Source organism: Eschrichtius robustus, chromosome 2, assembly GCF_028021215.1.
Source record: "Eschrichtius robustus isolate mEscRob2 chromosome 2, mEscRob2.pri, whole genome shotgun sequence".
NCBI classification, from domain to species: domain Eukaryota; kingdom Metazoa; phylum Chordata; class Mammalia; order Artiodactyla; family Eschrichtiidae; genus Eschrichtius; species Eschrichtius robustus.
In genome coordinates, this window is record NC_090825.1 from 125359914 (window position 1) to 125386814 (window position 26901).

General features: G+C 43.6%; 1 protein-coding gene across 1 annotated transcript in view; it reads right to left on the reverse strand.

The window, feature by feature from the left end:
• The window catches only part of HTR4 (5-hydroxytryptamine receptor 4), a 394426-nt gene that overhangs the window by 348758 nt on the left and 18767 nt on the right, over positions 1-26901 (reverse strand). The gene's annotated exons all lie outside the window — the stretch shown is intronic.

Here is a 26901-nt window from a genome sequence, read left to right on the forward strand (position 1 = left end):
AATTTCTCACGGTTCACCCAGTTAGTGACAGACCCCGGGCCAGTGCTCTTTCTACTCCATCACGCTGCCTTCCCAGCTTATTCTCCAGCTGCCCACATACTGACTGTAAGACATGAATTGTTTTGGACGGTTTATCAATGAAGGTGAGGACTGTGAGCAGTTACTGCCTGTTTGTGGAGAGATTATAATAGCGTTAAGAGGCACGTAAGGGAAAAATCACAAAAGTAAACACATTTCTTCTCCCACCCCCTTTCTATTTTTGCCTGTGTGTCTGAGCCACAGCTTGGCCCAGGTTTGACCGAGTGGATCATCCTCCTTGGCAACGGCAGCCTGGAGAGGATCAGCCTGCAGGGTTCACTGCCATTTCACTCGCTCATGAAGCTGACTCCACTTCTTTCTTCCCTCTGTCCCAGTCACGGTCCCCAACCAGAAAAGCATTAGTCTCCTCTGCTTCCTGTCAGCTCAGTGATGGGGTGTTTCTGGGTGAGCCCTGAGCTCTCAAGAGAAAGTTAGCTGCCCGTGTTTCTAGAATGTGCCATCGAGCTTTGGAGAGCGTGTGCCCTTTAGCACTTTGCTTTTTCTCCAAGGGCTTTCATACCTATTATCACATTCTTCTCCTGCTCTGGGCCCTGCACTCAGAGATGCAGGCAGCTTCTCCAGCTAATCTTCACACTCCTCATAGTCTCATGGGATCTCGGACTTGCAAGAGAAAGCATAGAAAGCATTTGACATCCAAAGAGACCAAAAGCCTGCGAGGGGGGATGACCTGCCCAAGGTAAGAAGCCAAGGATGTCAGAGATGGGGCTAAAGCCAGGGAACCCGGCTGTCATACCAGGAATTGGTGTATGCTCTCCACCACATTGTCATTGAATTCTGCCCTCACCCTCAATTGTGGAAGCTTTTCCCTGGGGTTGTCACATTAACAAATTCATTTCAGCAGATATTTTTAGTTCTTTCGGGCCCTTAATACAAAACGCAGGCAATAAACAAATAATCTGCGATAGGGACAAAAGAAAGAATTATTCCTTTTTCTCGGCAAGAGTTCACTAGGATATCCTCAGCATTTAGGGAAATTGGGAGATTCCTTAACTCTTTATGACCTGAAGGGATTTCAAGCCACTCCAGGTAGAAATTTCCCATAGTCTTATTTAAAAGAAAAAAAAGTTGGAAACTTTTCTGTCATCATTTGTTAAGTCCCATGGACAATAAATATTATTAACAAACAATGTTGTATAGACACTCCTTTGGTTAGAGATGCATTTTAATGTAATTTCAGTTTAGAACTCTGCTATGAATGTTAGTTCATAGACTCTCAGCTAAAAGGGAGTTTAGCCTAATTCATGTTCATTTGGGAATACTTTAAATGTAAGAACACTGATCAGTTTTAAGGGTTTTGACAAGCAAGAGCATCTTAGGCCTATCTCAACTCCTTGCTTTCTCTCTCCTTTTGTTCTGCTTTGTTTCTTTTGGGGGTGGGCATTTGTCAGTGTCTCCCTGTCCCTCTGTTTGCTGACAGGTTGCTTACATAAGGTTTGTGTTGGATTCATCGTCATAAAGTTGTCTTTGCCTGGACAGCAAGTTCTCGGAGTCTGTCAAATGAGAACCTTATCCTGAGATGCAAGCTGACAGGTGTGCAAAGTGGCAGGACAGGGTGGGCCTCCCCACTGAGATCATTATTGGGAGAGGGAATCTTGGGAAAAGGGAGCTGGGAAATAGGAACTGTCATTACACGATGCTTAGAATGTTTCCGATGTACCTACTGCCAAAAGAAGACTAGACCAGGATCAATCGGGGTATTTACAACTACTGAGTGCAACAGGAGAAAAATACAGGTTTCTGTCTCTGAATTCTGGAACATAATATTAATAATACTACATAGATATCTTTTCTAAAATCTTAAATGTTAGGGACTGTGCTAGGCACCTTTTAGGCATTATGTGACCTTGACAGTCTTATGAGGTAGGTAGCAAAACTGTCCTCAGCTAACAAATGAGGGAACTGAGTTTCAGAAAGGCTGTCACTTTCCAAAGCCACACAGCCAGCTAGTTGCAGAGTTAGGACTGGAACCCAGGTGCAGTGATTCCTGCACACATGGAAACCAGGGAGCAGCATGAGGCAATTTATAATCCATGCCAGAACAAGTGTAAGAACTGGAAATGCAATACCTTGTTGAGAGAAGAGGGAGACTGCTGTGGATTGGGGCAGGGAGGAATGTTCCCCTGGAAGCATGTGACTGCAGAGTTTGCTGTGGACTGGGACAGGAAACCAATCACTGAAGTGCCTAGCTTGCTTCTCTGAGTCTTTGCTTTGTCTTTTCATCAGAGAATCAGGCCAGACTGAAAAGAGGATATGAAACTTTAAAACAAGCACAGGGTAAAGCAGAAACACAGCCTGCTTCACGTCCTGGCAAATTCATTTTCTGGTTCCAGAGTTGGGAAGGTCTCCTACACTGAGCAGGTATCTGGACCTTATGGAAAATTTGGCAGGCCTAGGTGGCCCTATACATGTGCTGGCCGTTTTGAGCTAGAATTCTAGGGCAATGGAGATGAACTTCTGACAGCAGAGAGCAATGAGAGTTAATACACTTTGTAGGATGCTTTCCATTGACAGTATAACCTCCACTAAATTCAGCCCTATGCTAATCCCTACTTCACAGACAGTGCAAATATAATTTTAAGGAGGAATTTTTGAAATACCTAAGAGAACAAACTTCCCAGCCACTTTCAAGAACTTGAGAAATTCTTGCGTCTCACGAATAATACGAGGCCCGGTGAGGCGAAAAGAGGCCTGGACTGGGATTCATGCAACTAGATTTCAGGTCTCAACTCTGCCTCTCCTCTCCCTCTGTCTGTCTCTCTCTCTAGTTGGGTAAGGCAGTTTTCCTGCTTTCTCAGTGGACCTCAGTTTGCTCATCTGTAGAATAATGAGACTAGTGCAGGTGGTCTCTAAGCTCTGCTTAGCTCTGAATTTATATAGCTGTTAATTAAGAGGCTAATTAGAGACAGCAGTTTGTTTCTAATTAGAGTTGATGACATTTGTCATATAAATAATGGTTTAAGGTACTGGGGGTGGTCAGCTTGCAGAAGAGAATGCTGTGAAGGACTATTTGGTACATGATAACTGCCTTCAAATATTTAAGGACCATCTGGGAAAAAGGAGCATATCTGTTTTAGATGAATACCAGAAGGCAAGTAGAACATTACAGGAAGATAGATTCCAGCTCAGGGGAAGGAAAAATTTTCTGAGAGTGAAACAGGTTCTCTATCAGAGTAGTGAGTCTCCTGTCATTTGAAGCATTCAAGAGACGTCCAAATAAAACTCTGTGTGGGATGAAGCACAGGGGGTTCCTACACTGAGCAGGGCCTGGACTAACCTCCTTCCAAATCTGTGATTCTATGTCCTTGAAAACAACAGACCTAAATGTTCTTAAAAAGTATTCAGACCATTCCCTAATTCCAGCTGGCCTTCTCCCCAATTCCTCTGGATTTCAGAGGTTTCACTGCATTCCTAACCAGGAAACCTCTGGGGGAAATCAGGATCTCAACAGTCCTTGGCCATGGGGGGAAATCCAGAAATAGAGCAATAAGGTTAAGCAGTTTTCCAAACTATCAGACCTTTTCATCAGCTGCTCTTCCCATGCCTTTTGCAAATGACCTACTAACTCCCAGAGAGAAAATAATGAGAGCTGCAAAGTCCTCTCTGCAGAGTCTATTACATCCTTCTCCACACTCAGAATCATTGCACTTCCTGTGGTCTTTCCGTCACCCTCACAGGACGGGAAGGAAGGGAGGCAGGTCCCTGGCCAGCACAGGGAGCACTTCAAAGCCCTCTGGCCTAAGGTCCTGAAGACTTGGGAACTGTATAGCCTACCCCTAATCACTGGGCAACCTCAGGCAGGTCACTTCCCTTCTCTAGACCTGTTTCATCATCTCTGAGCAGAGATGGTTTGGTTTATGTAAGTCCTGCATTTCCTTCTTTCTCCAAAACTCTGTAAGATTTCAGGAAGTCTTCAGTGCTGCACATTTGGCTGGATGGCTCTTATTTTAAAAGCACATTTTTATCTTGTTAAAAAGGTAATAGAACTCATTGTAAAACATTTTAAAATATACGAAAGCACAAAATGAGATAAATCACGTATAACATTACCACCTAGAGACAGCCATTGTTAAATGTGATGTATATGCTTTCAGCCTTTGTCCTAAGCATGGCTATGGGTAGAAATATATTTTTAAATAAAAACGGAATTAGAGTATTCATACATGATTATTATTCATACAATTTTGTACCCACTGATAACACTTTAACAAATGCCTCCTTGAATATGTTTTATATATAATATGATCCAGATATCGTAATTGCTACTAGCCTGGCAAAGAGTATTTAGCAGTTTTAGACTTTAGGAGTACAAAAGAGTCATCATTTCCAGAGCATCTGGATTGGGAAATCTGAGCTGGGACCTAAGAATCTGCATTTTAGCATGCTCCCATGGATTTTTCCAAGGACCACATTTTGAGGAACAAGGTTACAGAGATAAATTTTGTAAATTAAACAGAATGCTCCCTCTCCTGTTACTGGTGGTTGAAAAAGATGTTTCTATGCGGTACTTGTCTCTTTGAAAGCTCAATTCACGGGCTCTGATCTGCTTTCAGAGCATGAGAAACTAACCACCAAACTTCCAGGGCAGGGTTCTTTCTGCATTGTTAAGTGCCTCTGACCCAGCCTGTTGACTTGTGTTAAAATAAGTCTAATCAAGTTTTATAGTGACCAATACCTACCATTTGAAAAGTGCAGCAGCAGGTTTCCATTCCATAGAGCACCTGTTGTGATCATGATGGCTAATAAACACAGTGTACTTACCATGAACCAGGCCTTGTACTTGGCAATTCTCATGCATGATCTCATTTAGTACTCACAGCAACCCTACAAAATAGGTACTATTATGTTTGTCCCTATCTTATAAATCAAGAAACTGAGACTCGAAGGGATCAACTAAGTTGCTGAAGATTACAGACCATACTGCAGTAAAACCCACGTATTCTGAGCCAGAGCCCATGTGCTTTACCATTAAGATAGGCAATATTTCCTCCTGTTGGGGATCAAGTAAGAAAGAAGGGAGGGAGACAATGGTGAGAGGAGATTTTTAATGGGTGCATTTTATTTTATTCTCCAGGGACTCTTTTCAGGGCAGTCTGATGGATTTCTGAGCCTTGGAACTAAGGGGCAAGCCTATGCCCTCTAGGTAGGCGGTGGCTAAGTATCAGCTAGGAAACCAGACTGTGCTGAGAGTTGGCAGCACGCTCTTTCACCATTATTCAGGCACGGTTTGAGTGATCTTGCCCCGCCAGGGCCAGGAAGGAGGCAGAGGGAGGCGCCTGCTAACAGCACATGGGTTTGTGCTGAGTCAAGTCAGTGCTTTAGGGTCAGGAAGCTCCTGACAGCTGGAAATGGGGTGCTCTTTCCATTTCTCTGCCCAGGTCTGTGTCTGCATCTGAGTCTCCACGGTAGAGAATATCAGGGTAGGAGGGGCATTGAGAGAGTGCATACGCCCTTAGTGTACTAAGAAACCCCAGATTCCAAGAGGCAACGTCAGTGGCAAGGTAACACAGGGACCTGGAGATGACCATCTCTCATGGCTTGTTTTATTATTATTTATCTAGTGCTATGAGGGAAAGACTGGAGTTTCTGCATGTATTCATTTCTCCAGGAAGAGAAAACAGTTTTTGAAATCATAATGGCAACACCCATGACAAAGCAGAATTGGAGTCCTAGGTAATCCCTGCTTTCTTTCTTTTCTACCACACCATATTGGCGTTGCAGCCCCAGGCCTTGTGCCCAGAAGCCACAACTGCTGTTGGGGAGATTCCTTCATTTTTAGACAATTCTGTCTCTATGCTACTGCCCAGTGTTTCTCTTTATAAAAATTCTAGTAGATGTCTCTAAATACTACAGTCAACCCTGACAATCTGCTGGGTTTTTATTGTTTTGTTTGAGAGAGATTCACAGTTCTCACAATATGTATTGCAACAATAAGCCTGTCAGACTTCCTTTCTTTTTTCAGTTCCCACAGTGTCTTTCTATAAATCCAGATGCTCACCTAGCCTCCTCAACCTAAGAGAACCAAGGGTCAATCTCGAGGGCCTGAGGTGGGCAGCCTTAGAAATTTCTTTCTATAAAATTGTGGTGTTGGTTTAGGTAGTGAGTCTTTTGACATTATGTTGTTACTGCAGTGGGTCCCAAACCTTACAGAGGCCAAAAATGATCTGCGCTGAGAAAATACACATTCCTGACCCCCTTCCCTGAGATTCTAACAGGACTGTGGTTGGGGGCCAGCAATCTGCATTTTGTCACTACTTCCCCAGAGGACTGTGATGCAGGTGCTCCTAGGATGGCAATTTGGGGACCTAGGGATCTCACTGTCTTCCCCTGCCCACTCCTCCTGCTCAAGAGCACAAAATGTAGGCTTGTAAAAATTGATCCTGTACAGCTGCATACATTCACAAAAATAACCATTCTGTCAAATAAACAGAATCCTAATTTCCCTGTGTTATCACATAAAACAATGTAGATGAATACAATTTATAAATGATAAAAAGTTACTATGAAAGACGAAGGTGATAATAAAGTGCATTGAGCAATTAGGCACTTGATTTAAAATGTGTTTTGTGACAACATGGCATCTACACAGTTGTACCTCCACAACAGCATCATTGTCTCATTGTCCCGAACCCTCTGCATGTAGACCAAGAAATAGCAGCACAGGAAGAAAAAAGGATTTTGCTGCAGGGATGGACTCTTAGTCCAGTGCTCCTTCCTCCTGGACACTCTGCTATGACTAAGTCAAATCATACTAAAGTCCATCTGAATCAATTTGCCTAATTTACATAAACCCTCCTACTTAGAAATCTGAAGGAGGACCCACCCAGCTGCAGAGAAGAGGATGATTCATACATATACATACACCTCCATAGACACACATACCCAAATAAACACACATAACACACACAGACTTTTACATTGATGCCTACACCTATATCAACACAAGTATACACACACACATTTTCACTTAGATGTATGGACACATCTATGTTCTTTTGTGTATACTCCCATATGAATATGTTCACACATACAGGACACAGGTGTACTCAACCTAAACATTCTCCCTTAGATAAATACACATGGGTATTCCTAAGCACACTTTCGTGTGCTCCAAATGAGAAAATATGCCATGTCACGTAATCATGGTCCCACCGCTACCTAAGTACACACAGGCACACAGGTTCCTATGCTGGCCCTTCTTCCTAGGTAAATGTATACACCCCTGATTCAATACATGTCTGTTGAGTTCTTACTAAGTGGCAGGAATTGTTACGTGCTGAAGATCAGTGAGCGAACAAAAACAGTTTATCTTTGCCCTTATTGAGTTTGTGTAATGGGAGGGGTAAGTTTTTTTTTTTTTTAATGAAGGCAGATTTTTAACTGTGGCAATTTCTATGAAGAGATTCAGAGTGTTTTGAGGGAATCTGACTAATTCTGAGAGGTTTGTAAAGGTTCCCCCATAGAAGTAAGGTTTCAACTGAGAGCTGAAGGATGACTAGGTAATTTCTAGAAAAGGAGAGAAAGGAAGAACATGCCATTCAGGGAGAAAAGCATGTATAAAGGTCCTGTGGTGAAAGGAAACCTCATGCATAAAAAGGACTTAGCAAAGATCAGTGTAGAGAAGGTGTGCAGAGAGAGGGAGCGTAGCAGGGCCACACATAAAGGGCCTTATAAGCTGCATTAGGTTTCGGCTCTTTATCCTAAAAGCATTTAAAAGCCATTGATATGTTTACAGCAGAGATCAGATGTATATTTTGAAAGACTGTCTCTGAAGATATGCTTGTCCATACAAAAGCATTCTCACATAGGTAAGTGCACACATATGTGTTCCTATGTACACTTGTGTATGTTTTCCTAAAACGCATATTTACATATAAGTATTCACTTGCAAACACTGCCTCTGTGAACATACTCTTATGTGTTTATATTCATGGTACATATAAATCCAGTGGGCATTAGGAGGCAGGGAAACACCTTCCTTGCTAGGTACCATCAGGCCTAACTAAGCCAGTCCATGGTGCAGGGACAAGGCAAATGGTGTATCAGATCTGAACCCTCTGACTTTGGAGCTTTGGGCTTTGTGGCTTGGCCTCATGCCTGTGCCTCCAGCTCTGCTCCCCCTTCTCTTGGCTCAGAGCACTCAGTGACAAGGTGGGGTTTCTTCCAAAACAGGATCATTCACTATTCTTGGCCCAGGCAAGGAGGGGAGGGTGGGCAGGTCGGGTTGCATAAAGATTGCTTTGTGCCCCCCCCCCCCAGAATTGTATAAGCAGAGCCTCTGCCCAGCTCCAGGCCTGAAGTAATCTTTGCACAGTCAGCTCTACCAAGATATTAACATAAGGATCCACAATCAGAGGTCTGTGGGTCCTGATGGGGATCGCGATGGGACTCGAAGCAATGTGCTCCATAACTAACCACTGTGTGAAACGTGACACTGGAGGAAGAAAAAGAGAAAGCCGGGCAAGAAAGCCTTTTCAAGGCAAGATGTCTGACAAGGTGTCCCTTACTGCCCTGGCACAGAAAACACATGTACATACATATTTACACATACAAATTTTCCTCCAGTGGGTGTACCATCTCACAGCAGAGGAAGTAGCAAGTAATTATCAGCCACAATACCCTGCATTATTTTCCCTCCAATGAACTAGAACTGCACTTGTGTACATTTTGCTTCTGTTTACCAGCAAAGGCAGCAAAGGCCTTGACCAGAGGCAGTGACAGGCTCCAGGGAGATCAACAGAAACATTCATGCAGAATTAAAGGCTCACCTAGAGCCTTGCATCTTAGGGTCTTAAGGATGTTCCCAAGTGATTTTTTTTTTATATATTCTAAAGACTCCTACCCACTGAGATTTTATGTTTTCAAATACGTGCTTGCAAAATGTTTTCCTCCATAATTAAAAGGAATTATATAATGTAATTTGAACCTCTTTTTATTTTGCTTCAGGCTGTGTAAGGAACATCCTTCTTTTCTTTCAGTTGGGTGGTTCTTTTATGCTATCACAGCAGCAAAGTACCAGATGCGTCAAGGACTGAAGGCCACAGCACTATGCTCATGGGGCTACTGTTGTAGCAATCCCTCACACTGATCCAGCACTTAGCAGTTTACAAAGGGCTTTTTTATATGCCATCTTCTCTAATCCTCACAACTCTGAGGTCAGCATGGTTGTTTGCATTTCACAGATAAAAAGATTGAGGTTCAAAACCTGCTTAAGGGCATGGCACTAAGACATGGCAGGGCTGGGACTTAAACTTAGGTCTTCATACTCACATGCAGAAAAAAAAAAAAAAAGAAGTTTTTTCACACTCTGCTACCCTCCTAGGACCCAGGGCTCTTCTCACTGTATTTTCCTGCTTTCTGCTGCATTTTAACTTAAAATTTTAGGGTTAACACTCCCCAGCACAGAAGCCACAGCTGCCAAGCAGCAGATAAGTGACTGCCAGCTCCAGGGACAGTCCCCAGGATGCTTTCAATACTGACAAGCCCCGAGCTTGTGTGAGCTCAAACTCGGAGTAGGCAGGGCCCAGCTCTATCAACTATGGCTTAGAGGAGAAGCTCCAAGCCTTCTGGGTTCCTCATGCCAGTCACCAGATGCACTTTCACCAAGTCAGAGCTATGGAATCACATGTCCTGCTTCCCATACATGCCCTGCTGGCAACTTAGGGCTCCACTGAGGCTGTCCTTGTTCACTCTGCCCAATTCCTCTTAGATTAGGATGTTCCTGTGGGAAGACCCAGTGGGATTTGCTGCCCCAATCCCACACACATTGGGCCACAGCCCAGCCTTCTTTTAAGGGCCAAGTTCCACACCTCGATAAAAATTGCAGGCTCCAGGAACTATTTCAAATTCTTGAAAATGGCTTGTGTTGGGTTGAAATTATTTTAGTCAGAGCAATTAGGTGTTCTTGTTTTACACACACATCTTCCAACAGAGTTGCCTTCAGCACAGGTGAACTGTATTTAATGGATCTGGGAAAGCTTGGAGTGGATGACAAATCCAACCACAAGGAAAGCTCCTGTTGGCCATCTCTTCTCCTCAGAGTGTAAGCTTATCTGGTTTACTTAGCTTTCTAAGCAATGTGTGACTAATTTGCTCATTCATTCATTCAAAAGATGTCTGAACACTTCTATACGCCAGAGCCTGTGCTAACTACCAGGGATACAGCCATGACTGAGGTAGACATGGTTGGTCACTGTTGTTTTAGTTTCTTACGGTCTAATGGAGAAGACAGACAGTGAAAAGGGAATTATAAATGGTATTTGGATCGAGTTCCCTAATACTCACACCAGAGAAACTTAAGTATACTTATGAACAGGAGTGAGGGATGGGAAATCGGCTTCTGCATTTTGCCAGTAGATCCAGAAAGATATCTGGTATCTGTCAGTCTCAGACTGGCCTCTAATCATCTATAAAAAATATTTCTATCATCCCTTTAAAAATGTCACTGGGAAAATCGGAGTTGATGGTGGCTCACAAAGTTATCAATTGTGTCTATCTTGGTCCACATCTGAAATACTGTGCCCAGCTCTGCGGGCCACATTTTTCAAGAGAAGAAGGGCATTTGGGGCCCTCCTAGGTTTGCCAGATTCAGCAGATAAAAATACAGGACATCCAGTTTCAGATAAGCAAAGAATTCTTTTTCATATAAGTATGTCCCAAATTTTGCATAGAACATGCTCATACCAAAAAAATATTCACTGTCTATCTGAAATTCAAATTTAACTGGGCATCCTGTATTTTAAACTGACAGCCCTATTAGAGAACCAGAGGGAAGACTGTGAGGAAACCCAACACTTTGTCTGAAAATGAATAGTTGAAGGAGCCTGGCTTTTTAGCTTGGAGAAAAGAGTAAGAACCTAGACTTGTGTAGGGAAGAGTTTCTAAAAGTATATATGGAAAATAGTAAAAGGTATACTGGGGGAAAAAAAGGGTTTTGAGATTAAAAAATCTGGGAGGTTGAAAGTTTGGGAAACACTGCATGCCCAGTATTTCCACGTTGGAATCCATACTCTGCATCAGCGTAGTAAACGTCCTGAGCAGCCTTGCAGGAAACATATCTGGTTGACCTGATTTAACCTAGCATGCCCACAGAATGCTATTTATGGGCTTTTGTCTGTTTGTTTTGATATGTTTGTTTTATAGAGGACACCTATTAACACTGTGAAAACTTACTACTCTGCTCAGCACACTTTGGGGAATGCTGATATAAAAAATAAATGTTGTCTTCAAATATCCAGAGTCTTGCTGAGTAGGGAGAAAGCAGATTTAGTCTTTGTAAACCAAAGGGCAGATCTGGACCCAATGCATGAACACATCTGGGAGACAGATTTTTGACCTAATTTGAAGACTAGAACTTTCTAACAATTACAAAAGTCTGAAAGGTAATGAGCTCCCTGTTCCTGGAGACATTAAAGCAGAAACAAAAACGCCATCAGGGACGTTAGAGGAAATTCTTGTTATGTGTAGGAAATTCTCCGAGTCTGTTATGGAAGTTTTATTTACATAAAACACAGAACAGCAAACTTTCTTTAAAACTTTGTCCCATGATCTATATCCTTTCTGCCGTCTGAGTCCATCTGTCTTGGAGTCACTGTTACTATGTTCCTTTCACATCTGTAAGCCAAATCCCTCTAGGAGATTAGTCCTCACAAGTTAATGATCTTTGCTCTAGTCTGGGCCTCTTCATAGCCTAGCCCAGCTACCTTGGGTCCTGGCTGTTGGAAACCCCACTCTGAGCCTCTGGGAGTGGCTTATAAACCTGAGATGTAGCATAGAGCTCACAGCTGAACTTAGCAGCCCAGAAAAACATGGGATCTGGAGAAAACCAGCCTCACACACCTCTAGGACTATGAGAGTGCCCCATGCAGTACCTGTGGTGTAGTACAGATCACTTCATATCTAAGGTGCTCAGCATAATAAAAGACAACAGAGGGTCAAATCCCAGCTCTGTGCTTCCTGAGTCTATGACCTGGACAAAATGCTTAACCTTTCCAAACTGTATTCCCCACTGTGGGGAAAAAACAAAACAAAACAGGAATGATGACACCTGTATCATAGTACTATGAAAATTAAGAGATTAAAAGTACACAAATGACCCAGCAGAGTGACCGGTACATAGTGGACATTCAGTAAATGTTTATTTAATGGAAGACTGTGATTGTTATCATCATGGTAGAAACTTCTAAAGAAGTTAAAAGCCTTCTCCTGAAATTCACTGATCAGTGTACCAAGATTTCAGGCCCCAGTCAAAGTAATACACTGGAAATTGTCTCCAACACCTTCCTTTTGAGAATCCATGCTTAAGAACATAAAGTAATGCATGTGTATTAAAGATTACACTTTTCCTGCCTGTGGTGCTAGGGCCAGGGCTAGAAAGAGCACTGAACTCAGGGGCAGGGTGCCCTGGTTCTTGGTTTAAGTGACTGCAACTTCATCCATTCTGGATTCCAGTTCTTGTCTATAAAATAAAAGGGCTGGACTAGGATAGCTTCTAGGTTCCATGAGCTGTGCCTTTGATTTGGGGCAGTGAATGCAGATATTTAATTGGTCCATAGTACTTAATTAAAGAAAGATTTCACCAAACTAAAGCTCTGTGTGTGTGTGTGTGTGCGTGTGGCCACACTGAGTATACACAGGGTGCTTTGAAATCACTTTAACTGCCTCCTGCTCTTGTGCCTATCAGTAGGTTTGGCAAATAAAACATTAGACCCATAATTAGTTTTGAAGGAGTGATGTGAGCTCTGACCTCAGAATGCGGAGAGCTGGGTTCGAGTCCCAGTCCTGGCTCTGCCAGCAAAGTTTGTCTCCTTCTCCAGGGTGTGATGCTAACCTCCCTTCCTTCCTTTGCCTCCCCATCTTTCACGTGATGGGTTTGTTTCCAGGATCTCCAAGTTCTGTGTCTCTTGGGAAAATGTCTCTGATCTATTTTCGCTTGGATTTGCATGCTCACCACAAGGATTATCATCCGGCTGACTCAAGTTTTGCTTATTTCTTTTGTTTGACCTGCTCTGGTTTCGTAACACAAGCTCTACAGCCAATTTTAGCCCTTCTTGGATTATGGGAGCGTCAAAATGAAGGTATTGGAACATTTGTCACCGCTTCTGCCCAGGATTCGTGTCTTCCCCCTTCCCCACCCTGCCCCAGCCCCTGACGCTCCCTTCTGTTCTGGCACAAGCAAAAGCCCTCCCCGCCATGACCTGCTAAGTGCAGCCTGGCTTCACATTAGCTGAGTGGAGGCCCTGAAGCCAGAAATCCTTGGCACATGAGCCACTTGTCTCTTTGTGCCTCATTTCCCCCAACCAAAAATAGGTGGAGTCTCGCACTTTCTCCCAGTGTGTGTGGGCCCCCTGTCGAGGTGGTTTTGTGCAGGTGAGGTGTACCTTTCCCACTGGCAGGTCTCAGTATCACAGCCCAGGGGGATTCTCAAGGAAACAATGTGTCTCTCTGTTTCTGTGCTTCTTCTGCTTGTGGACCACTCCAGACCCCTTTCATCACTGTCGGTGTGAATTTTCTAACACACAGAACTCTACCTTTGCTGAAAAACCTTCAGTGGCTCCCTGTTACCTTCAGGATAAAGGCTTCAGCAGGTGAGCCCACAGAAGCACAGTGGAAACTCACGTTGGGAAGTAATGATGCACCCCAAGTGATACCAGCCCACAGCGTGTCCCTTCATTCAGTTCTGTGAGGTGCAAGGCAGCATGCAGGGAATAAAAAGAGGAGTAGAGTAAGACTTGGGCCCTGGGTTTAAGAAGCTTACACACTTTTTTAAAAGGTATGTAAAATAATAATGCTTTTATTTTTTAAGTACTGAAGGGCTCTTAGAAATCACTGACCTTGCCCTACTCAGGGTCATTATTATCTCATTATTTTACAGTAGTGGAAACTGATGTCACAGAATTGGCAAATTATAAGAAAACATGTCTCATGGTAGGTCTCCTTGCTTTACTCTGCCTCTATCAGCAGGAGCCTCTCTCCACTCTGCAGCCAGAGTCATCTGTCTGATGGGTGTGCAACCTTGTCACTCCCCATGGGAAAGCTCTCTGTGGCCCCCACTGCAGCTAAAGTAGAAGTCAAACTTCTTCCCAGGCCTATGTGTGGACAGGTCCCTGCAACCTTTCTGTTCCCTCTGACTGGAATGCTCTTCTCCCAGATCGTCAGGCTTCTTTGTCCCATTCAGTCTCAAGTCTAAAGACACCACCTCAGGGTTGCTTTCCCTGACCAAGGCTGATGCAGGACCCCACGCATTCTCCTTCCCATCCCCCTGATTGGAGGCACTGACAGCATGGACCACCATCTGCATCATCTTGCACGTTTACTTATTTTTCTTTATTATCTGTGTCCACTCACTAGAGGGTATACTGCGGGAGAGCTGAGATTTGCTTCTGTCTTTAGTGTCGACAACACAACTGGCTCATAGTTGATACATAAGAAATATTTGCTGAATATTTCTAAATATTCAGCAAACTAAACAAACAAATGAGTACATACTGAAGGAAATTTGAATACGCAGAATAGTATAAAGAAGCAAATAAAAATCACTCATACTTACCCCTTCTGGATTTTACTTCTGTTAATATTTTGGATTATTTCTTTTTTCAGGTTTTTTTTTTTCTATGTGTATACATATATATGATACATAGTACATATTTAAAAATTAAGATTATTCTAAGTTATGGTTTATATCCTGCTTTTTAATTTATCTCTATACTGTATTTCCACATGTTATAAAACAATCTTTTTAAACACTATTTTCAGTGCTGCATAAAGTTTCATATGGATGTATCAAAAGTAGTTTAAGCATTTCCCTATTGTTGGACAATGACAATTTAATTTTTTTCTAATTGATCTATTTTCTGTGCAAATCATTCTGATAGAACCTGGTTTTTAAGGTGCTTGGAGTAACTGTTTCTCACTGCGAGTAGTTGGAAAAAAGACATTACTTCCTTTCCACGAAATAGCTATAGACCAACCCTTAGTTTTGTATGTTTTTTGCGACCTCTTTCAGTGCAAATTGACTTAGTTGATGATCTAGTTATTAAGATTTGTGGTTAGTAAAGAGTTGTGTTTCTAAAACTTCCTGTTTGAAAGATAAGCCAATGTAAGTGTTCACAACTGAATGGAGTGAATAGGGAAACAGAGGCCGTCAGGGTTACCTTCAATGCAGACTTTTAACCCAAAGGTGTTTTCCTGTTGAAATTAATGCTCAGGGAAGAGTCAAGAATTCCAAATACTCATAGACTTATAAAATCTTCATGAACTTAAAGGAATATTAAATGTAAATAACTTCCTCACTTTAAGAAAAAGGAAACTGAGGTTCAGATCAGGGGCAACCTCTTGCCCAGGGTCCCGTAGCAAATAATGGTGGAGCTTCTTTCCGCTTCTCCCTCCCCCATCCCTGCTTCCCTCTGTCCTTTCCTTCCTCTTTTCAGTACTAGTCTTACATGAATTAGATTTCAGAAAAGATTTCACAGAGCTGGAAGGGATCTGAGAGATGAACTACTCCAGCCCAGCCTCATCATTGCTGAAGATGAGGAAACGGAGGTCTAGACAAGGGAAGGGCATTGTAGTAGGTCCCCACACCACCAGCTTGTGGCAGGGCTGAGATGAGATCAACTTCCTCGTCCTTCTCATCCATCAGTCCTTCTACTGCCCCAGCTTCGTGGGGCCCTATAAACAGTCACACTTGGCAGCATCTGCCTGTGGGCTCTCTTTCCTTGAGTGCTAAAAATTCCAGTTATTCCACGTAGAGAATTGAGAGATCGTAGCCTTCAACAAAAGCCAACCAAGATTTACAGTTATCAGCTGTGAGCACAGCACTGCAGCAACTGTGCTAAGGATAAAACAGTACATTCAACTAAACAGCCCTCTCTTACCATCCCCCACCCCCATCCAGCATCACGCACCCTCAGAGCACAGCAACCTCTCCCTCATTCTCACCACACTACTCATGTGATCTTTTGATTGTCCATCTCTCCCACTAGGCTATAAGCTTCCTGAGAGCAGAAGCCCTTTTTCTTTCCTTGTTTTCTCAGCACTCTATACCCTATTTCACAGATCAGTGCCTGGCACGTAATAGTTGCTCCATAAATATCTGTTGAATGAATGAATAAAAACATAGCCTCTATTAGTTTTCTAGCGCTGCCATCACAAATACCACAGACTAGGTGCTTTAAACAACAGATATTTTCTCACAGTTTTAGAAACTGGCCATCCATTATCAAGGTGCCGGCAGAGTTGACTTCCTCCAAGGCCACCTTCCTGCCTCGCCACATGATCTTTCCTCTGTATACCCACATCCCTGGTGTCTATCTGTGTGTCCTAATCTCTTCTTAGAAGGACACCAGTCAGACTGGATTCCTAATGGACTAATTTTAACTTAATTACCTCATCAAAGGCTTCACCTCCAAACATAGCCACATTCTGAGATAGTGAGGGTTTAGACTTCAGCATATGAATTTGGGGGGTACACAATTCAGTCAATAACAGTCTTGACTAGCTCACAGTTTAATGAAAGGGATGGACGTGCCCAAAAATGGAATGACAAGACAATGTAATAACTGCTGTAATACAGGAAAGTAAAAACCTTGTGGAGAACAGACAGTGGTTAATATTCATAATAGCTGTATCACCAAGCATCTCTGTGTGCCATGTACACTGCGAAACACAGAATGTATTATCTAATTTAATCCTTGTCAGGATTAAATTCAGCAAACCTTCATTAGTGCCTGCCATGTCAATCACTATGCTTAAGCCCAGAAGTCCAAAAATATATAAGCTTAGATCACAGTAGAAATACTTGTTCTGCCTAATAAGGAAATGCACACACTCATATATCTAATATACTGTCTTAGTCCATTTCTGCCATGTTTATGGCTCCCACACTAGTTATTATTCCCCAGCCAGGTAATTTAGTCTGTGCCCAACCAGGAAAATGGGAATCACTTTAAGTCTTTACACATAAGAAATTTCATGTGGGTACTATTATGATCAGGACTTTGCAGATGAAAACACTGAGGCATAGTCAGCAAGTAGCTTTCCAAATGTCACACAGCTAGTAAATTGCAGGCCCAGAGCTTAAACACACTCATTCTGACCCCAAAGTCCACTCTCTTAACCAGCACCCCACATTGCTTCTTCAGGACAAGGAATCTTGTTCTTTTTATCCCATCAGGAAGGGGAACATGAGACCACTGTGAAAAGGAAGGAAATTTAAGCTGAGTCACATCATGTAGTGAGGTGAAGAGAGCACAGAAGAGAATTGCAAATAGAGAAAACAGGATTAAAGGCCAAGGTCTGTAAGGAGCTGGCTAAGCAGGCAGCATAGAGGGCTGGTGAATGAGGTGAGGCTAGAAAGGTAAGTTAGGGTCAGACTAGGTGAGGTCTTATTTTATATGACAATAAATTTGGGCTCGATTCTCTAGTCACTGATGAGCTATTGGATATTTTATAGCAAGAGATCATTTAATCTTACTTCATTTTACCACAAAGGAAACCAAGGGCCAGAGAGAAATGACTTGCCCAAGGCCACACAATTGGTTAGTGGCAGAGCTGACACAAACACCCAATCTTCCAATCCCAGTCCAGCATTATACTCAGTTAAACGCTGCCTATATAAGCATATGAAAACTAACATAATTAGAAAAAACTCTTTTCCTGTCTTCCCATGGTTTTCATCCACTTTCTTTTTTGGTCAATTGTATATTTTTCCAAGTTTCAACTCATTAATATCTTCGCATCTGAAATAACTACTATGGTTCAAAGTCAGAAATATCCCATAGAAATTGCAAATGATGCAGTCCCCTGTGTGGCTTTGTAGAGTGTGGCCGAATGGCTCACTGGTACATTTTATAGACTGGAAGGACCTGTATTCTTATGTCTAAATAGACACGTAGAAATATAGAGATAAACTAAACAGCCACTCTGGCTGGGTTTGTTTTACCAAACAAATATATTAGGTCAACAAACATTTACTGTACTGGTGTCTGCTGAGTGCCAAGCGCTGTGCTAGAACCTCAAGACCTAAAGCTGTATAAACTCGGTTCCTGGGTGAAAAGGCTCTCACCATGTAATAATGAAATGCACACACATACACAAGTATGATATGCTATCTCAGGCTATTTCTGCCATGCTTATAGCTCCTCATAGTAGTGACCACCCAGCCAGGGGATTTGGACTGGGTCCAACCAGGAAATGGAAACCACTCTAGATCTTTCAAAGTAAGAAATTTAATATAAGGAATTGGATGCACAGGTGATAGAAGAGCTGCAAAGCCAAACAGGGGATGGTGAGGAACCAGAGGTTAGGAACAGCAGGAAGATGCTGCTGCTCCTGGGTCTGGAGGGACACAGGAGAAGGTGGTGTTACAAGATCCCAGAAGCCAGGGCACTTATTTGGCAAGAGCTTGAGGCACAGAACACATGAAGCCATTTGCCGAAGATACCACAGGAGGCAGAAAGAGAGGAGAAACAGCCACTTCTCCCCGCCTCACCTCCAGTCTTCTATCATAGATTCCCATTAGCCAAACTTTCCCTGAAGCAACAGGGTGGGGAACCTGCAGGGTGGAGGTCCCCATGATGCAGAGCAGAGCAGAGGAAGTATGCAGAAAGGAGAAGAAAACAAACACGGGCTGATGGGCACCCCAGTTGACCTTGGGCAAATCACTTCATCTCTCAGAGTCTTAGTTTCCTCATTGGCAATTTGAGAAGAATAGTAACTCTCACATTTGTTTGTGAGACTTACATGAAATAAAATCGGAGAAAGCACTTTATAAGCTTCAAAAGGCATATATACAAATGTAAGGGCTTTTATTATTGGTTTTTTAATCCAAAGTGCTTTGGACTTTAGGCTCTGGTGGAAAAAAAAAATGGGATGGTGTTCAGGTGTCATCGGGAACTTTATATGCCGAGCTAACTTCCTAAGTAAAAAGAAGCAGCTCTGCTTTTTACTGGTTGTTATTTCAGTCTGTCACTCTGGGCCATCAGGCTTCGAAATCCCCAACTGATTTTGAATAAATTGGCACATAACTGAAAGGATGTCAGAGCCCGCTCTCAGTTCTATTTGGGGATCTGTCTGTGGTTTTGAATCAAAAAGCGACAAATGAACAGGACTCTAGAAATTACTTCAAGACCATTTGTTCCACCGTTTTCATTTTACAGAGGACCAGAGAGAAGATGGAGTTTGCACGTTGTCACATACCAAATTCTTGGCAGAGAGAGGCATGGAGCCCAATAGGAGACTCACTCTTCCTTTTACCAGTCCTCTCTTCCTTGGACCTTGGGGTTTCAAATTAATCTCAGATAGTAGCTTGTACTTTCAACTTTCCCTTCTTCCTTTTCTTTTAGTCTTTTATCTCTTCTTCCTAATAATCTTTGACAACTCAGTTTCACAGACTTTTTCCTCTATACTCTGCTGATGGACAACGAAAGCTGAGCACTAAGCCATATCTATTTTGAGTGGATGTAAACTTTTCTAAATAACTCAATTTCCCTTTGCTATCAGGTGTAAGAGAGTATCATCACAAATTCTTTGAGATCAGCCTTACTGCCAACCTCAAGGCTTCCAGTGAAAATCATAAGGTATGATCCCTTCCCTTCTACTTCTTTTGTACCAGAAAGTACAGGTCATAGCCAGAACGTGTGACTAAGCATCAGGGCACTCACACCAGGCCCAAGAGAAAGGCAGTATTTTCTACCAGTGGAACAAGGTGGTTTGACTCTCTCAGCAAGAATGGTCCTGTGTTCTGTAACTTTTCATGTATCTCAGTGGTAAGGGTCAGTGGTCAGTGGATGATAAAATTTAAGGGTTTATTTCTTACTTGACAAATGAAGAGATTGTGCTTTCATTGTCTGTAAGATCCTTTCTGGCACTGACATTTAAGAAATCAGTATCCCTCTACCAAAGAAGGCCTATTATGGTCACAGAGGCACTAAGATAGTAATAATCCCATGACTCATGTCATTCCCAGTGGCCCACTGTGAATTGACATTTTAATGGTGCAGAGTCTGTGGCATCTTAAAATGTCAGAGCTGGAAGGGCATCTGTCATCATCATCCACTATGGGTGCATTGAGAAGTCTGGGACCTGAAGATTATGGGTATCCATTCGCTGGTTCCTTCAGCAGAAATTTATTGTGCCTGTGCCACGTGCCAAGCACTGTGCTAGGTCCTGGGGTACAGACATCAATAAGACAGATGAGGTGTCTGCCCTCACATATGCTAGTGGGGCAAGATGCGTGATAACAGGAAACTAAGAAACAAGCAAGATAATTCAGTTCGTAATAACTGCTTGAAAGGTAATAAAAAATATATAATGGATTAATTCACTTTATTGAATGGATATTGAATAACTTGGGATGGGGGAGTGACTGTTTGCAGTAGCAGCAGTTAAGGCGAAATCTGAAACTTGAGAAGGAAGCAGCTGTGGACACCAGGATGTAAAAAAGTTACAGGCAGAGGGAATAGTGTGTGCAAAGACCCTTAGGCAGGAAAGCATTTGGTAGATTTAAGGAGTGGAAAGGGGACCAGTATGGCTTGGAATGTAATAAGGGAAAAGTAGCATGAGGAGTGGCTGGAGGAGTAGGCTGGGACCAGATTGGCCTCATGGGCCCTAGTAAGGAGTTTGGGTTTTATTTGAAGAATGGGAAGCCATTGAAGGCTCTTAAGCAGGTAAGCAACTAGATCTACAGTTTATATTTCTTAAAGACCCCTCTGACTGCAGGAAGGAGAATGGATTGTAGAAGACAGAATGACGCCATTGAAATAGCCCAGACCAAAAAAAAAAAAAATGATAGACAAAATTAGTAACAATGGAGATGGAAAGAAGTGGAAGGATTTGGGATATGTCTAAACATAGATCCTATTAAGACTTGCTGATGGGGACTTCCCTGGTGGTGCAGTGGTTGAGAATCTGCCTGCCAATGCAGGGGACACGGGTTTGATCCCTGGTCTGGGAAGATCACACATGCCGCGGAGCAACTAAGCCCGTGCACCACAACTACTGAGCCTGCACTCTAGAGCCCACAAGCCACAACTACTGAGCCCACGTGTCACAACTACTGAAGCCCGCACACCTACAGCCTGTGCTCCGCAACAAGAGAAGCCACCGCAATGAGAGGCCCGCGCACCGCAACGAAGAGTAGCCCCCGCTCGCCGCAACTAGAGAAAGCCCGCGCACAGCAACGAAGACCCAACGCAGCCAAAAATAAAATAAATAAATAAATAAATTTATTTAAAAAAAAAAAAAAAGACTTGCTGATGGTCTGGATACGGAAACTGAGAATCAGAGGACTCAAAGAAAACTTCTAGGCTTTTGAGCAGCAGGGTGAATTGATGTGCTATTATTGAAGTGGTAAAGGAACATTAGAGGTGGGTGGGACTAGAGAGCACTATTTACTATAAAGGGAAACGGGATTCTAGGGGACACGGGTTGGAGAGTGTACAGGTATGTGGATGCTATAAGAAGTGGAATATTAGCAAATATTACCTACGCCTTAAGAGAAAGTGAGAACTTGAATTACTTTACAGCAATGGTATTCAATGGATGTGATCTTTGCCCCCAAGGGACATTTAGTAATGTCTGCAGACTCTCGGTTTTCATGACTTGTGGGGGCAGGGAGAGCAGGGGATTGAGGTCCTTCTGGCATCTAGTGGGTAGAGGCCAGGGATACTACTAAACATCCTTCAATGCACAAAGACAGCCCCCATAACAAAGATTTATCTGGCCCAAAATATCAAAAATGCTGAGGCTGAGAACCCTGCTTTACAAGTTGCTTTTCTGTGTTTATGCAAATGAAGGCCCAGAGAAGAGGGTCCTGTAGGTGTGAGTCCAGAAGGACTAGTATTAGGAAGGAGCCTGGACCTTGCTTCTGTGGTAGAGGCTGACAGGAGCTGGTGAGTTATGAGGCTTGTGGAGTTTCCCTGGGGGTGGGGCTGGGGCCCCAGGAGAGGGCGCTGAGCCCTGGGGGCCTTGGTAAGAACAGAGCATTGACTGGATCCAACCAGAAAGCACTGAACCCGGGGGAGGCCAGGTGGACATTCTGCCAAGTGAGAACCCACTAACCGAGCAAGGAGATCAATGGGGCTGAGTCTGGGGCAGATCAAGGGTTTCCAGAGGAAGAGAAGGAGGCTGGGGAGCCTAAGGGGTAGAAAGGTAGGGATCAGGAGCCCTGCCACGAATCTGGACTTCTTGGAGCTGGTTTTCAAACTAGAGATCCTCTAGAGTCCGCTGGTTCTCATGACTGCCCGGCCAGTAAAATCACCTCATACCTAGGCCCCTCGCCCAGAGACAGTTATTAAATTAGTCTGGCTTAGGGTCCTAGTACTGGAATTTTAAAAGCTCCTCCAGGTATTCTGGGTTGAGAAGCACGGATCTAATCCATACATTGCACATCAAGGTGCCTCCGAGGCTAGGCAAGTAGAGAAAATGAGGACAGGACAGAGTCCACTTCAGTGGGCAGCCTGTGCTCGGCTGTAGCCCACTGTTGCCTTGTAGAAATCTGGGCTTAGTGCTGCCAAATCTTCCTGTTTTCTTTTTTGCTTGTTTTTATTTTTTTTGAGAGGCCTAAAATCCAGATTTTTTTTTCAACATTGATTCCAAATATCTTAAAATCCCATGTCAAACAAAACATGTATGCAGAGCACACTGGACCCTTGGGCTGTCATTTAGCAACCTCTGATCCAGTTCAGTGGTTTTCACACTTTTTTTTTTTAGCCACAGAAGGTTTTCTCCAAACAAGTTATTTTGTGGAACCACTACAGATTAAATAAATCCAAGCAGAGTTTTGGTCAGATCAGGGCAGAGACACAGCTCTTCCTTCTAGCCCCAGGCAGTTCTTGTAGCTGCTCCTGAGTGAGGCCCCTCTGGTTCTGGGGAGTCTCTCTTGTTCATTTACCAGATGAGGAAACTGAGGCCCTTCAGAACACAGTCCCTGAGCAGAACCAGCCCCGTGGGCCCATTTGAAAATGTGTGGGGATGCTTAAAGTTGTCACTGTTGACAAAACAGACATTACTGGCATTTAGTTCTAGGGGCCAGGAGTGCTAAACTTCCTGCAATTTCCAGGACAATAAAGAATCATCCCACACAAAATGCCAACAGCTCCCTTCTGGGAAACACCAAAGGAGGAAGGGAGACCCTGAGAAGGAACACCAGCTGGCAAGATCACAGCAAGTGCACACTAAAATGTTGGCCCTTGCCCCACAGGCTTGGGGACTTCAGCTGTACCCAAGAATAGGAGAGGTCACTGGCTAGGGTCAGGTTGGCTTTACTCCAAAACACAGGGGAGAAAGGGATATATAAAAAATTAAAACTAAGTAGCCTCCTGAGGTGAAGTAGCTACTACATAAAAAGCTAAGTGTCAGATTTTAAAAAGCAACCCTGGGAAAGGAGATGGAGCTGCTGGGTGTCTTCAGCCCGGGCTGGAGGCCAGTGATCTGCACTGGGAGGAGGCAGGTCAGCTGCTGCAAGGAGCAGAGGTGCTGGGAAATGCCGGAGCAGGGTAGTCACGCAGGTTTGCTCTCCCCAGTGGTCATTTAATCCCTCGGCCAAAATATGCCAGGTTCAAAAACAGGGTGTGGGAACAGAAGGTGAAAAAGGGTGTTCCCCAGCACTCCAAGGAAAGTAGACCCAAAGGAGAACTCATCTATTTCTGTCATCACAATGCCACATGTCATACAGAGTTTTCCCACTTATAGAAACATTACTACGGAATTACCTTCTCAATAACCAACGGGCAAGGGCAGAATTATCCACATTTTATAGTCAAGGAGATGGGGCCTCAGTGGCGCTTATATGATGCTTTCCTTTTTAAGTGTTGATTTTGTTTGTTTATACTTCCAATAATCATCCTTGTGAGGAAGGTCAAGGGAGGGATTCCTATTCACAGTCTGTACTATAGACCAGCAGTTTTCAAACTGTAATGGGTATCAGAATCACGGAGGAATGTGGTAAAAACATAGTAAGCCCTACCCTATTTCAAGGAACCTGGGTCTCTGTCCTCTCTCTTAGCATGCCAGGTAATTCTGATACTCACCGACACCCAACCAGCCTAACCCAGCTCAATGAGACAAGTTCACTTTTCATGTACTTGAATATCACAACAACACCACAATTACTATATGGGTTTCTAACCGCTTAGTGTCTCAGGTGTTGATGGAGATAAGACCACATCCAGTGGTGTGTTAGTAAGCTGGCTCTTGGTGGGGGCAAGCCCTTAGATTTGCAGTGTGCCTGTTTCCATACTCCTCCCATGGCCAGTTTCAAGCCACCAACATGACGTCACTGAATGTGGAGTTGAGAAAGAGATGCGCACAACTGACTCTTTTGAGACAGTGTAAGCCAGCCCCAGCACACACTTCTATGTCCCATCTCCAAAGCTAGAGATCTTTCCCCTAAAATATCCAGAACTAGGACATGGGACAGGCCCATGAGGGAAACAAGGAATGCCATGTTCAATGACAGCATCATTTTCAGGGGCGAGAGTATTGCTCCCACTATTTTACCGTGATCTTTGAAGGGCAAAAGACATGACTTTGAATCCCAACTTTGTGATTATTGGCTGTGTGACCTTGGATGAGTCTGAAACCTCTCCAGGCCTCAGATTCCTCATATCTAAACTAGGGACAATAACACAGTAACACAGTCCTCAAAGGGAAACCTTAAAGGGTATATTTTTATGTATGTGTATATATATATATATATATATATATAATTTATATATATTATATATATTATTGTTTTATATATACTATTATATATATTGTATATATATATACATATATATATATAAATAAAATATGTAAGCTAGTACTCACTCCTCAGCAACTAGGGATACTTAATAAATGTTCATGCTTTCCCCTTCTTCTCCCACATGCCTCACATTTTTAGGCCTAGAAAGGACCCCATAACTCTTCCCATCCAGATGTCTTGCTGGGGAATAACAGACTCAAGCAGGGCAGTTACTTTGCTCGGCAAATCACGGCCAATTGATATGGAAGCCCACCTGCATCCTTGCCTCTTGACTCAAAAAGTCAGGAAATTTGTCACTAAACTCCAGTCTCCCGATTCCCACTCCATTCCTCAAAGTACACACAAGTTGGTTTCCATGGACCAACCTGGAAGCCAAGCTGTGGAAATTCTGCACATTTATATTGCAGTGATTTTGTCATTGTCACTTTACGTGCAAAACTTTTGACAGAGAAGTCTAAAGGCATTTTGCTTAAGCAGCCTGGGCTTTGGACTGGGGCTGGCGCTGAAGAAAGGCACCTTCACCTTTCTGCCACAGATGATGGAAACATTGAAGCTATGGATAATGCCTCTGCATCCTCTTCCCTTCACACCAGCTAAGGTGTTCTTCATTTCTCTTGGCAGGCTCAATTTCCACCATGTTCTCCCAAGCTCTTCTTCTCAGCTCCCCGGGGCTTCCCACAACCAACCTGTGTGCTTGGGTGGCAGCAAAGGCTCGGGCTGCTGAAATGTGCACCAGATATGCCTTTGGCTGTGTTTATCAGACCCAGCCTGGCTCCTGTGGCTGAAGCAAAGGATCTGGCTGTTCAGGTGACCCTGGCCTGCCTGCAACCTGCCCATCTGGCCTGAAGAGATGGAACCTTCCTCTCAGCTCTGCCTTTCATTTACTGCTCTGGGCCCAGGCAAAGACCTTGCCTGTTGTGCTTCAGTTTCCTCATCTCTGGGGAATGGTATCTTTGTTTCACACGGGACACTGTGCATTTTACAGCAGCCCCTTTACCTGTGGTTTCCGTTTAATACCATTACAACCTGTGATGTAGAGCAGCGGTCCCCAAACTTTTTGGCACCAGGGACCAGTTTTGTGGAAGACAGTTTTTCCAAGGACGCGGGTGTGTGGGGGTGTGGGAGGATGGTTCAGGCGGTAACGCGAGTGATGGGGAGCGATGGGGAGAGGCAGATGAAGCTTCACTTGCTCACCCGCCACTCACCTCCTGCCGTGTGGCCTGGGGGTTGGGGACCACTGCCGTAGAGGATAACACAACTAGTAAGGTGGGACTTCAGCCCAGGTCTGGGCCCCAAGTCCAGAATTTTTGCCCTTCCCCCAGCTGGCCTTTTTAAAATAAAACTTTATTATATATCTGTGTGTACAATATTATATTTCAATTTCTATACACTACAGTGTGCTCACTACCAAAAGTTTATTTTCCTTTCACCACCATACAAGTGACATGCTCCCCCCAACCCTTCTCCTCTGGTAACCAATACTCTGTTCTCTGTATTTACATGCTTATTCTCATGTGGTTTGGTCTGTTCATTTATTTATTTTTTATTTTTTTATATTCCACATATGAGGGAAATTGATAGGGGCTGAGACACCAAGTCTAGGGTTCTGTTCCACTGTGCAGGACTTGCCTCATTGCCTTGGCCTCACCCTCACTTCTCGCTGCCCCTCTCTTCCGGTGGAAGTTGCTTTGCTACCTGAGAGCAAAGTGTGCTGGCTGGACATGCACAGCTTGTGTGATGTGAGCCTCACAGAGCAACCAAAGAGTTAAGTGGAAGACAGTCACTCTTTTTTTTTTTGGGGGGGGGGGTGCCCGCACTGTGTAGCATGCGGGATCTTAGTTCCTTGACCAGGGATTGAACCCATGCCCCCTGTATTGGGAGTGCAGAGTCTTATCCACTGGGAAGGAAGCCCCAACAGTCACTCTTTACACTCCCCATCTGAGTTCCTGGTTAGAAGAGCCACCACAAATTTTCCTGCTCTTTTTTTCCCCTTTGTGCACTTGTGTCCTGCCACCAAATACTCTTTTGGGACACAGAATGTATTTTTTTTTTTCCTTTCTTTC